At 41.4% G+C, this 12,663-nt stretch overlaps 1 protein-coding gene across 17 annotated transcripts in view; it reads left to right on the top strand.

Annotated features, from left to right (window-relative positions):
* Btrc (beta-transducin repeat containing E3 ubiquitin protein ligase) overlaps positions 1 to 12,663 on the top strand; it is a 185,612-nt gene that overhangs the window by 141,302 nt on the left and 31,647 nt on the right. The window lies entirely within an intron of this gene.

Genomic DNA, 12,663 nt, shown 5'->3' with positions numbered 1-12,663 from the left:
TTTCAAGTGGAAACTCATGCCAGGGCTTGTCCTTGTTTGTTTAGTGTGCCAGTATGCCATTTCAACTGTGGGAACATTGTCAGCATTTGAAATCTGAGAGAAAAAAAAATATCTAGTACAGCAAGCTCTTGAATGGACAGAGAACAGTCGCTGTGTACTGCACGCTTGACAATAAAGCATTAGGGGACTCCAGTCTAATCTCATAATCTGTTTGTAGGCTGAGTCATCCTACTGCTTGGATTTGGCCCTAAATAATATGGTATATAGCATATGGCCCTAAATAAGAAATGGTATATAGCATTTCTTTTGCCTCTTTGTGTGAGATAAGGGAAACTTTAGTAGATAAAAACATTCATTTACTGATAGTTTTCTAGAAAACTTTTCTTAAATATTGGCAACCAGAGGGAGGGTAGTACAAAAATGTCAAGAATGTAAATGTAGAAGAAATGGGTCTTACTGAGAAGGCAGATTTCAAGACGGTGTCATAAAGCAGAGCTCATTTCCCATAGCTCTGAGTTTGATGGAAATGTTAAGCTAGCATCGGTCATCATTCTTTTTGGAAGTTTAGTTTTAATTCTTGACTTCAGGCATAATTTTTTAAGCTTAAATTAATTGTGTCTTTTTTGAGGTGAGTTTTACTATGCAGCCCAAGTGGATCTCAAACCAATTATGTAGCCTAGGCTGGTCTTGAACTCAAATCTTCCTGTATTCACTTCCCAATTGTTGGAATTAAAGGCCTTGAGCCATTGTGCCCAGCTGCTAGTAATGTTTTAAATATGTTACATGCAAATGTTGAAGCCAGACTTAGAACATGAGTTAAGATTGCCAGTTTTAGCCGGGTGGTGCTTGCACACATCTTTATTCCCAGCACTTGGGAGGCAGAGGCCGGCGGATCTCTGAGTTCAAGGCTAACATGGTCTACAAGAGCTAGTTCCAGGGCAGGCTCCAAAAACTACAGAGAAACCCTGTCTCGAAAAACCAAGGGGGGAAAAAAAGATTTCCAGGTTTTCCTATGGGCAAAGCATCAATACACTGAGAGTGGTAACATTGGTAGCCAGAGAAGGGGGTTTCAACTATCTCTGTGTAGTTGAAATAACTACTCTTTGCATTAGTTTGAATTAAAAATTGAGTTTACAACTTCTTTTTGTGATGCTACTACTATGTAAATTCAAACGATTTATCACTGCCCTCTAAGGCTTAAACGTCTATTTTGAAAGTAAAAGTTTCTGGATATAGTCGAAAAACCAAGAGATTCCATTTTAAAGTGGTAGGCTAATTATAACCAGCAGTGCATAAGTAGACTGTTACTGAGTTAAAACCATGATTGCCTTTGGTCTTTCCTAAGTTCTCTCTTTAAGTGATTTTGTGTATGTTACCTCATTTCATCCTAACGTTAATACGTCCAACAGAGTACAGTGTTGCCATTTATAGATGAGGAATTTGAGACCCAGAAAGGTTAACTAATTTACCAAATAATTAATTTACCAAATAAGTGTATAAGCAGTAGTGGCATCAGATAATGGTTGTTTGGTTATATTTACAACATTCTGATACATTAATATAACTTATACAGGGGGCCACTGGGGCTGGCTTCAGTTGATGCCCATGGTCTTGGTGTGCATGTAAACCTCTTGGCTGTCCAAAAGACATCTTCAGAGCAGTGTGGTCTCCAGCCCCTATCCTGCCATTTACTTGGGAATGACTTGATTATTGGAAGAAGGTGCTGGAGAGATAGCTCAGAGGTTAAGAGCACTGACTGCTCTTTCAGAGGATCTGGGTTCAATTCCTAGCACCCACATGGCAGCTCACACCTGCCTGTAACTCCAGTGTCAAGAGACCCAACACCCATGGCAAAACCAAAGAAGAAGAACCTGAATTGTGATCTAGAAAGACCATACAGCTTATATAACAACTGCATTTTGAAATTTAGTCTGAACTTTGCTAATTTATGTGAGTCTGAGCAAGTTATTCTGATCACCTCTGCTTAAAAAAAACAGATGCTGCATCCAAACTAAGCCTCTCCTGGATAAATTAAGAAAACAATTACTGAAGTATTCCAGAGAGAAATGTCTTTAGTCCCTTGATTCTCCAAGGGTTATTAAAGTTTTACCTGCAGATAACCAAGACTTCAGAAGTTACAAGTCATTTACTTCACTCACTGCAGCTGAGAGAGGCCTGCACCCTGCCTCATAGGATTATTTCTTGCTGCATTTAACATGCATTAACAAGCATTTGGAAAGAGTTGAATTTCTTCTAGAAAGCTGAGTTGGCTCCTTGAGAGTCTGTCCCCCATCCACACCCCCAGAACCAGGTTTTAGGATTACACTTTTTTTAAGAGCAGGTTATACCGAGTCACTGACTTTCATAGGCAAAAGCCCCAGGTATCACAACACAACAAGGAGGACATCTTTTCTGCTTTATCTAAACTCACCGTGCTTCAGCCATGTACTTTTTAGTTTGTTTTAGTCTCTGATTCTCATGACAGACTTGCCTCCTTCATTCCCCCTTTTTGATAGCAGAACTTAACTTTCTGATGCTAAATAAGGCAAGGATAAGAGGGGGCAGTTGGAGAGAAGGCTTTTAGTTTAAACTTACAGTGTCACCAAAATTATATTTGATGTTGTTAACATTGTTTTACATCCAGAGGAGCAACCTGCACTTCAGGAAGTTTCAAAGAAGAATCAACCAGATTCCAGATAATTAAACTTTATTACTCTTCTTGAGACATTAGATACTGGTTTTCAGACGAAGTCGTTTTTCATCTTCTCTCGCCCCTGATGCGGAGAGGACGCCGTCCTCAAGCCTCTTGGAGCAGGAGTTGGTCATGCTCCATCCTTGTGCGTTTCATTAAACCCATTTTTTTCCTCCTCATCTGCTTCTACCTCTCCTCTCCCCATTCCATCTTTCCCAAGCTGTTTGTCCTGTCCCCTGCTTGTCATTTCTCTCCCCTTCCCAGTCTCTCCCCTAGCCCTGATGACTCCTCTTCACTATTCTCTGGCCTCTCCCACATGCACCCCCACCAATGCTGTTAAGCTCTTTTCTCCCAGTCTCTTGTTTCCTTGACACACTCCCAGTTCTACACTCCTTTCTTAGCTCTCTCCCTTCTTGCTGTTTTCCTTCTTCTTCTCTGTCACCTGCTTCCCCTTCCTCTCTGCCTTTCCACAATCATCATTCTGTATATTCCAGAATCAGATCTTGAGTTCTAAGGTGTTCATCAAAGAAAGCTTTTCTTGGGGGTTGGAGATTGAGAGCACTGGCTGCTCTTCCAGAGGTCCTGTGTTTGATTCCCAGCAACCACATGGTGGCTCACAGCCATCTGTAATGAGATCTGGCGCCCTCTTCTGGCATGCGGGCATACATAGAGGCAGAATGTTGTGTACATAATAAATAAATAAATCTTTAAAAAAAAAGAAAGCTTTTCTTATCCTGGATATCATAAAAATATTCCCCTTCCCCATGTATATCAAATAATTTACTAATAGTTCTTTTACTTATTTTTTAAAGGTTTATTTTTCTTTTACATTTGAGTGCTTTGCCTACATGTCTGCCTGTGCATCACGTGTGTGTATGAAGCCTGGTGCCTGCAGAAGTCAGAAGAGGGCATCCCCTGGAACTGAAGTTACGATGGTTGCAAGCTTCCGTGTGGGTGATGGGAAGTGAATCGAGGTCCTCTGCAAGAGCCCCAAGTGCTATTTAGTGCTGAGCCATTGCTCTAGCCCCTAATAACTCTTTTAAAAGAATAGAAAAATAATCTAGACATTGAAATAGAAACAATGTCTACTGATAGTGAAAATTCTGGGCTTTTTAAAAACTCTGTATGCGCATCCTCTGGAGGTCTTTAAATGTAAGCCTCAAGAATGACATCCTCATTGGTTGACAACCTCATTGGTTGACAACCCTCGTTGGTTTCAATTTAACAAACTAGGCCAGACTGTCTGGCTAAGGAGCCCTAGGAATTTTGCTTTTTTTCTATACATTTTCCCCACCCCTACTGGTTGAGATAATAAGCAAATAAAAGTGACTTTTTAATTTTGTGTGTGTGTGTGTGTGTGTGTGTGTGTGTGAGAGAGAGAGAGAGAGAGAGAGAGAGAGAGAGAGAGAGAGAGAGTGAGTTTGAATCCAGGTCCTTCTGTTTGCACAGCAAGGTACTTTACTCATCGAGCCTTCTTCCTAGCCCTTTCTCTCCAGATAGATTATTTAATGACTAGATGATTCAGATTTGATCCTATAGCAGCAAGGAAGTTTGCTCGCTATTTTAATGTTTGTTTTTCCAGAGCCTGTCAACTTTCAAAATGGTAGGCTTTTGGATTGCAACATTAAGCCTCCAGAGTGCTGATCTGTGGTGGCACATAATTGGGAGCGAAGTACAATTGCAAACATGAGGTTAAGCCTGTAAGTCCTTGGAGACCATTCCTGATTATCTCCTCCCCAAATTTAGTTCATAGTGTTTTCTCTATCAGCTCTGTGTTATGAGTGGTCTTGACATTTTATATACAGATGTATTTTCATTCCTGTTATTAGGTGGCAGGAACAGACATTAATGAGTAGTGATTCTGTTATTTGATTGATTGATTTTTGTTGTTTTTTTTTGGTTTTTGTTTTCTTGAGGTAGGGTCTCATTCTTAGCACAAGCTGATCTCAATCTTGCCGTGATTCTCCAGTCTTTGCCTTAGCCTCTGCAGTGCTGGAATTGATAATAGGCCTGATCCACCACACCCAGTTACCATATTCCTTTACCAGACCCCATTGTTACTCCTTGTCTGTTGTCCTTAGTCTGCCACAACCAAAAGGTAAAATTCAGATTCAAGCTAAAGTATAATGCTCACCGGAAAATGTCTAACTGGATTGGTTTAGCTTTGGTGTGGATGGTGAATATAAGACTAGATGAAGGACTCAGAGTGTGTTTTTCCCTAGCTGTATCTCCCTCAGAGGTCACAAGGTTAACTGGTGTCGTTAGTAAGTGCTTTTCTAGCTGCAGGGCTTTTTGAAGTATGGAGGAATTCTGTGGTTAATTGAATTCTTCAGGCATGGACCCATGGTCATCAGAAAAAATCTGAGCGAGTAAAAATTCCCATACTTTGCTCCTATAGTTCCTATGGTCTTTCAGAAGGCCAGGATTCTTTTTAAGAGGGTTACTCTCTCTGTTTCTGCCACTTGAACATTTTATATGATAAACATGACATTTACACAATGTATTTGGTCCCTCATGTTGCCCTTCTCCCTGATTTTTCTTCTTTCACTTCCCCAAGTCTGCAACTCTTGTGCTGTTTTCCCCTCTCATGAGCAAAGTTTTAACAATACGCAGAAAGTTAACTGCCTGGAGTCTTTTAAATATAAGTAACACGCAACCAGTAATAAGCTGTCGGTGGTTTTTTTGCTGCCTGCAAAGAAACATAAACACAGCGCTCATTTCTGGCAGGTTTTTACTGTCAGAGTTTCTCCTATTATATTTATCTTACAATTTGCCAGGGGGTGAAGTTATTAAGTTTTAGCAGCAGCCATCGATCAAGTTCACAAGTTAACACGATAAAGGCTCTGTGCCGCTCCGATCCGGGGAAATGATGATCCTCACTCGGTAATTAACTAAATGAGAAAGTTAAATCTTACTTGAGAGCTGGGAGAGATGAAAGAGAGGTGTTTGTCAGTTTCTCAGTGGAAATTAGAAGCAGTTTTCTGCAATTCCCTAGGCTGCTGCTCTGTCATATTTTACATAAGCACTGGGAAAACGCCTTGTAATTAGTGCTGTCATGGAGAATTTTTTTTTTGCTGAAGGATGTTGGAATAATTCATTAGATTATCAAGAAAGGCTTGTGTCCTGAAATGATTAGCACAGTGAAATTTAAACCATTAACGATAACAAGTTTAGAGCTTGCTGCAGTGCAGAGGCACCCGGGGTATGTCTGTGCCTATTTCAATCATTTCTTATAATTAAACATTATGTCCTTTTTTTTTTTCCTCCTCACTAGGACCCATCCAAAAACCCCTTTAAGGTGGCACTGTCTACATCAGTGGGTTTACCAGCCTTGGAGGTGTATGTCGTTAGTAGCTGTAATAATAATGCAGCAGTAAATTAAGCTGCAGTGAGTCCTTGGTTTAGAACAAAAGAACCCCATCACCCTGCAAGCTATAAAGTCGCATGCCAGAGCCCACCAAAGAAACAAGAGTCGGTTTTGAAATCTAAAAATGTTATGTGGCTATCTGGTCCCTTTAACTACAGTAAAGATCAAGAAACCATCAAAATTGCCTTGTTTTGACTTGGTTGGATGTCATGTGTGGCTTTTTCTATCATCAGTAAATAGAAGATTGGCAACTGTCTAGTCTTTAAATAATCATATATAATCATATGTACTGAGGTGCTTTGAGTTCATCTCCTAGTAAATTGTACTTAAAGCGCTGGAATGATCGCAAGCTTTGTCTTGCTGGTTATTAGAAATCAGTCAGATTCATAATGTGGACTTCTCTCTGCTGACAAATCTGCCCCTTCCTGTCTTCCACATTCACTAATCAGATCTGACATATTTATGAGTTCACCTAATATGTAATCATATTTAGTAGGAGCTGTTAAAATATTAATACAATAACCCCACTGAGAAATGTGATGTTTACTTCTGTTGGAATGTATACCCCCATCCTGTACATTCAGCTCTCTTTGCTTTCCCATTCCCAACCCCAGTAAAAGATAAAGGTTTATAATTTGGCCACTGAAAATTGTAAAGTCTTTTTAAGAACTAAAAATCAGATTGCTGAAAGTTGTGGCCCTACTTTTGAATATTTTACCTTTTCTCTACTTGTTCAGTTTGTGTCCAGCCACATCCAGCTTCTCATGGATATTTTTCTAGAAACTTGGCCAGATGCTATGGGCTTCTTTCCCTTGTTCCCCATCCTTCTGGGGCTCCAGAGCTGCTTTGGGCCTCTGTTTCACTGTCTCCTTCCCTAGGAGTGCTCACTTGTCCCCATTTCTCCAGCCTAATCAAGACGCAGACAACTCCATTTCCTCTCAATTCAACCAAGACAGCATTGACTCTTTTCTAGAAGGTGCCTTAGAAAGCAAGGGAGAGACTTTGGGAGTGGAGAGAATCATTGTTTTTAGATTCGTGTTTAACAAAAACCTGGCAGTAGTCTATAGAGACTAAAGTGTGGGCCTCTACAAAGCTTGACTTTCTCCCTAAAACTGTGGCAAGCCATACATGATGGTGCATCCTGTATTCCCAGTACTATGGTGCCTGAGGCAGGAGGATCACAAGTTTAAGTCTAGGTTGGGCTGTATAACAAAAGCACAAAAACAAAAAAGAGTTCTCACAAATTTTTGACTTGTTTCTCCTGGCCATGGAACAAAACACTTGTAACTCTGGTTCTGCCCCTCTCCAGGCAAATGTATTCAGTTCTCCTTTCAGGGAAGAAGTAAATGATTATTTTCAAAGAAATGTCTTATGGCCTGGAATGGTGGCACATGCCTTTAGTTCAAACATTTGGGAGGCAGAGCAGAGAGGTGAATTTCTGTGAGTTTGAGGCCAGCCTGGTCTACATAGTGATTTCCAGGCAAGCCAGGACTACATACTGAGACCTTGTTTCGAGTGAAGGAATGAATGAGTGAATGAATTAAGTTCCAACCGAGACTTCCTTTCCCCTCTCCCATTTCCTTCTCTCTCCTTACCTTTTGTTTTTCTCCTTCTATTCTTCCTCCTGTTCTTCACCTCACCTCCTACCTCTCGACAAGACTTAACAACCTTGAAATTCTTGGTCCTTCTAGGTCCACTTCCTAGTACTGGGATTACAGTCATTGGCCACCACACCCAACCTTCAGTCTGTAAATCTCTATTTGTTCTTTGTCTTTTCTAACACTTCCTCAAGAGGCTCTTCTAACCCTAACCATAATCACCTCTTGCTTGGATTATTGGTCTTCCGCGTCACATCACAGCTCCTGATCTGTGCTCTGTAATGGAGCTAGTACATTTCCAAGGCACATCAGAAGGCACCATTCATGTCTGACTACTTCAGAACTTCCACAAGTTCTCCTTTCTACTTTAATGGAAATCCAGACTGCTTCCCATGGCCCAGGAAGCCTTGTAGCAGGCCACATCATTGATGGCTACTTGCCCCTTTATTGGTAACTCTGCTCCTGCCCACATGGGCCTTTCATTCTTTCCACATCTACCTTTGCACCCATTCCTCCCTCCTTTTGCTTTAAGATTCTTCCTTCAGTTCCTGGTAAGACTTAGTTTTATGCCAATCTCAGCTTTATGCCACTTCCTGCAGTGACTTCTTTACCTCGCCAGTAAAGGAAGCTTTACTCCTCACTCACTGCTTTACCTTGTTCTTATCTTTCTTTACAGTCTGTATCAGTTTCTGAAGTTAGTATATTTCTTTTGTGTTCTTCTCACTCTTTTCCAAAAAGGCAAGAAACTGCCTGTTCACTGTTTACCTAGTCTCTGCTAAACTGCCCTGTGCAGAGTAGCCAGTCTGGTACTGGACAACACTCAGATTCCAGCCTTAATGAGAATTTGTGTTGTGTCTCTCTCAGGTGCATTCTAATCCCCACCACAGTCGTTGCTTTCTTTATCTTAACTCAGTACCCTGTCGGAATCATTTCCTCCACATCCCGTAGTCCCTCTCTCAAAGCCAGACAGAATCCTTTGATGTCTTTTAGCATTTGCTTCTCTACTCACCAACAGTCTCTTCATTTTGTCCTTGTCCTTGCAACACTTCTTAATGGTGTCCTTTGTTTGAAATATCGTTCTCTACTTACCCTACTTTCTCTGCTGGCTGGTTACAGCAGGGTTTGTGTGGAAACTGGAAATAGGTGTCCTTCCACAGTCCTGTTCAGCTAGTCCATGTTGTTTTTAAACTCATACATGATACAGTTAGTAAAGCCAGCACATGTCATGTTATTGGCTAGGCTAGTTGATGTCTGTAAGAATATATTTTTCCTCCTGGCCTAGGCAGCAGCTGCAGAGAAATTCATGGTCATTTTGAAAATGGTACATATACTATGTTTTCAGGGGTGAGGCCCTTAGCCTTTTAAGCCTAAACTGGAAGACAGTGCCACAAACACTTAACTCCTTTCATTTTGTGTGCTTGTCACCTGACAGCATCATTTGTACTTTGTTTGGAGACAATTGTTCATTGCAAACAGAAAGGCAGAAGAGATGTGCAGGGCGGCAGGAAGTTAGTGTTGTCATTAAACTGAGGCTGTTTGTCAGGTGTCCTAGACATTTGAACAGGATGGTTGAGTCATCAGGCTTCTGTTGGGAAAGCCGAATCAATTCTCCGCCACCAGTAACCATTATCATCTCTCTCTTTCCCATACACTCCAATATACAACCTTCTGGTTGTTTTAATAATTGAACTTTTTCACTGTACCCTTGTGGATTTTTCAGAGTTTCTCAACTTGAAATTTTACTTCATTTACTTTAGATGTTTGAGGAACAGTCTTTATGGGAGAATGGTCAGGGAAGAGACTCAACAGCAAAGACCTTCAGAGTTCTTTGTAAATGCAATGTGTTAGTTGCAAATAAAATTAATATCGTGGTGGCATTAAGTATTATGGTTCAATAAATTTTGTCAGTCGTATGCTGTGTAACAAGATGAAGATTTCCATGGTCCAAGTGAGTCCCCTGCGCCTTTCCCCAGCTAATTTCACTCCCATACCCTACTCAAACCTCTGATCTGGTTTAATAAATAAAATTTAGATTTGTTGTTCCTAGAGTGGCACATAAGTGACTCATGAACTGTGTGCTCTTATGCCTGACTTCTTTAATCCGTGTGTTCTGGAATCCATCTTTGCCATTTTATGTGTTTCCCTCCCATTGTTGCTAAGTGCTCCACTGTGTGCTTACGTTACAATTTATTGTTTACCATTCTTCTCTTGATGGACTTGTGTCTTATTATGTTGAGGGCTTATTGTGAAAACAGAAACCGTGAACATTAATGTGTAGAATTGTGTTTGGGAGGTATATATCTACATCATGGCAAAATCTGTGTTTATCTCCATAAAACACTGTCAACTTGTTTTCCAAAGTAATTGTATCATTCAGCATTACAGCTGTGATGTATGAGAGGCCAGTTGTTCCGGGTAGTGTTTAGTCCATGTGTAGTAGTGTCTCATGGCTATAATTTACATTTCCGTAATGACTTGAAATGTTGAACATCTTTTTGTATGCTTACTGGCCTTCCGGAGGTTTGTTTGTGTGGGGGTGGATAATCTCATCTTTTGCCAATTATAAAAACAAAGCAGGTATTTTCTTAAGAAACAACTAGCATTATTCATTTCCTCACTATTGAGTCCTAAGAGTTATTCATATATTCTAAAGTTCTTGGTTAAATATACTCATTGCAGATCTTTCTTCCAGCTTCTAACTGAGCTGGTGAGATGGCTCAACACAGAGGCACTTGCTGCCAAGATATTTCATCCCCAGGACTCATGCAGTAAAGAAAATAACCAACTCCCAAAAATTGTCTTCTGACCTCCATAAATAACCACGCCAAGTGCATATGTGTACACACACACACACACACAGAGATTTATTAAATTCCTTTTGTTAAATTTATTGTTTTTGCAACCTCTCAAAAATGTTTGCCTAGCCCAAGGGTACCAAAAAAAAAAAACTTCTACATTTTCTTCTAGAAGTTTTATAGTTATAATTTTAACGTGAACATATACGAGTTGATCTTGCATGTGGTATGTGTAAGGAACAAGGTTTGTTAGTTTACCAGGTATGCCTGTGCAGTTGCTTAACATCATTATTTTAAAAAGCTATCCTTGGGGCTGGAGAGATGACTTCCAGTTAAGAGCACATGCTGCTCTTACAGAGGATCTGGGTTTGCTTTCCAGCACCCACATCAGGAGTCTTAAAACCATCTATAACACTAGTTCCAGGGGTCTACTCCCATCTTCTGATCTCTGTAGATACCTGCAAGCACTAGGTGCACATGCATGCAATCTAGAATACACATGCATAAAATATGTAAATCTTTTTTCCCTCATTTTTATTTATTATTCTCTCATACAGTACACCCAACTGCAACTTCCCTTATGTTCTGGCTGGTTTTGTGTGTCTGAGAGTAAAACAGTCATCAGAGAGAAAGGAGCCTCAGTTGAGGAAATACCTCCACAAGACCCAGCTGTAAGGCATTTTCTCAATTAGTGATCAAAGAGGGAGGGCCCAGCCCATGGTAGATGGTGCTATCCTTCGGCTCCTGGTCCTGAATTCCTTAAGAAAGTGGACTGACTAATCCATGAGAAGCAAACCTAGAAACTGGGTGGTGCATGCCTAGTTTCTATGGCAACTAATGTGGCTACTGGGATTAAAGGTCTGAGTCATTGTGGATACTGGGATTAAAGGTGCGTGTTATCATTACCTGGTCTATAAGGCTGACCAGTGGGACTGTTTTACTCTCAGTTCTTTAGGCAGGTGTTATTTGTTAAAATACAATTGAAATGCTACTACACAAGTCAGTAAACAACACCCCTTCATGGCCTCTACATCAGCTCCTGCCTCCTGGATCCTGCCCTGTTTGAGATCCTGTCCTTGACTTCCTTCGGTGATGAACAGCAATGCTGAAGTGTAAGCCAAATAAGCCCTTTCCTCCTCAGCTTGCCTTGTGGTCATGGTGTTTCATCACAGCAAACCCTAACTAAGACACCTTCCTTTCAGATACACCCTCCTCCCATCTCTCCCCAGAAAAAAAGCAGGCCTCCCAGGGATACCAACAGAATATGGTACAACAAGGTATAATAAAACCAGGCCACACCTTCCCATCAAGGCTAGGTGAGGCAACCCACTAGGAAAAGAAGGGTCCCAAAAGCAGGCAAAAGAGTCAAAGACATCCCCACTCCCATTGTCAGGAGTTCCTCAAAAACACCAAGCCAACAATCATAACATATTTAAAGGACCTAGCACTGACCTGTGCAGGTTCCAAGATTGCTGCTTCAGTGTGGGAGCCCCCATGAGCCCTACTTAGTTAATTCAGGTGGGGAGGGAGAGACAAAGGGTATCCTCAACCCCTCTGGCTTCCACAGTTTTTCCCCTCTCCCATGGGGTTCCCTGAGCTCTCTCTCTCTCTCCACCTAATGTTTGTCTGTAGGTCTCTGCATCCACCCATCTGCAGCCTCTCTGATGACAACTGTGAGTGTAACAGAATATCCAGGAATCATCATTTCATTGATTTTTTTTTTTTAATTTGCCAGTTTTGTTTCTACCCCAGGTCTTTGGGCTGTCCAGCCCCTGGGTCCTGGTCATCCAAGCAGTGTTGTGCATGGGTTTCTTCTTGTGGTGTGGGTCTCAAATTACACCAGTCATTGGTTGGCCATTCCCACAAGTTCTGCTCCAGCATTGCCCCAGCACATCTTACAAGCAGGACAGATGGACTGTAGGTGGAAAGTTTTGTGGCTGGGTTGGTGTCCCAGCCCCACCACTGGAAGCCTTGCCTGGTTACAGAAAGTGGCCAGTTCAGGCTCCATATCCTCTATTAGGAGTCCTCACTAGGGTCACCCTCATAGATTCCAGGGAGTTTCCACTGTGCTAGGTTTCCACATTGCGCCCCCAAATGTCCTCCAAATTCCAACCATCTCTTCTCATACTCTCTTCCCCCACCTGCATAGAGGAGTGGGGAAACTTTTTTTTTTAAGTTATCCTTTCCCCCACCACGGGATTATCGTAGCAC

Source organism: Myodes glareolus, chromosome 7 (assembly GCF_982192425.1).
Source record: "Myodes glareolus chromosome 7, mMyoGla1.1, whole genome shotgun sequence".
NCBI classification, from domain to species: Eukaryota; Metazoa; Chordata; class Mammalia; order Rodentia; family Cricetidae; genus Myodes; species Myodes glareolus.
This window is presented reverse-complemented; position numbering and strand designations above follow the sequence as displayed.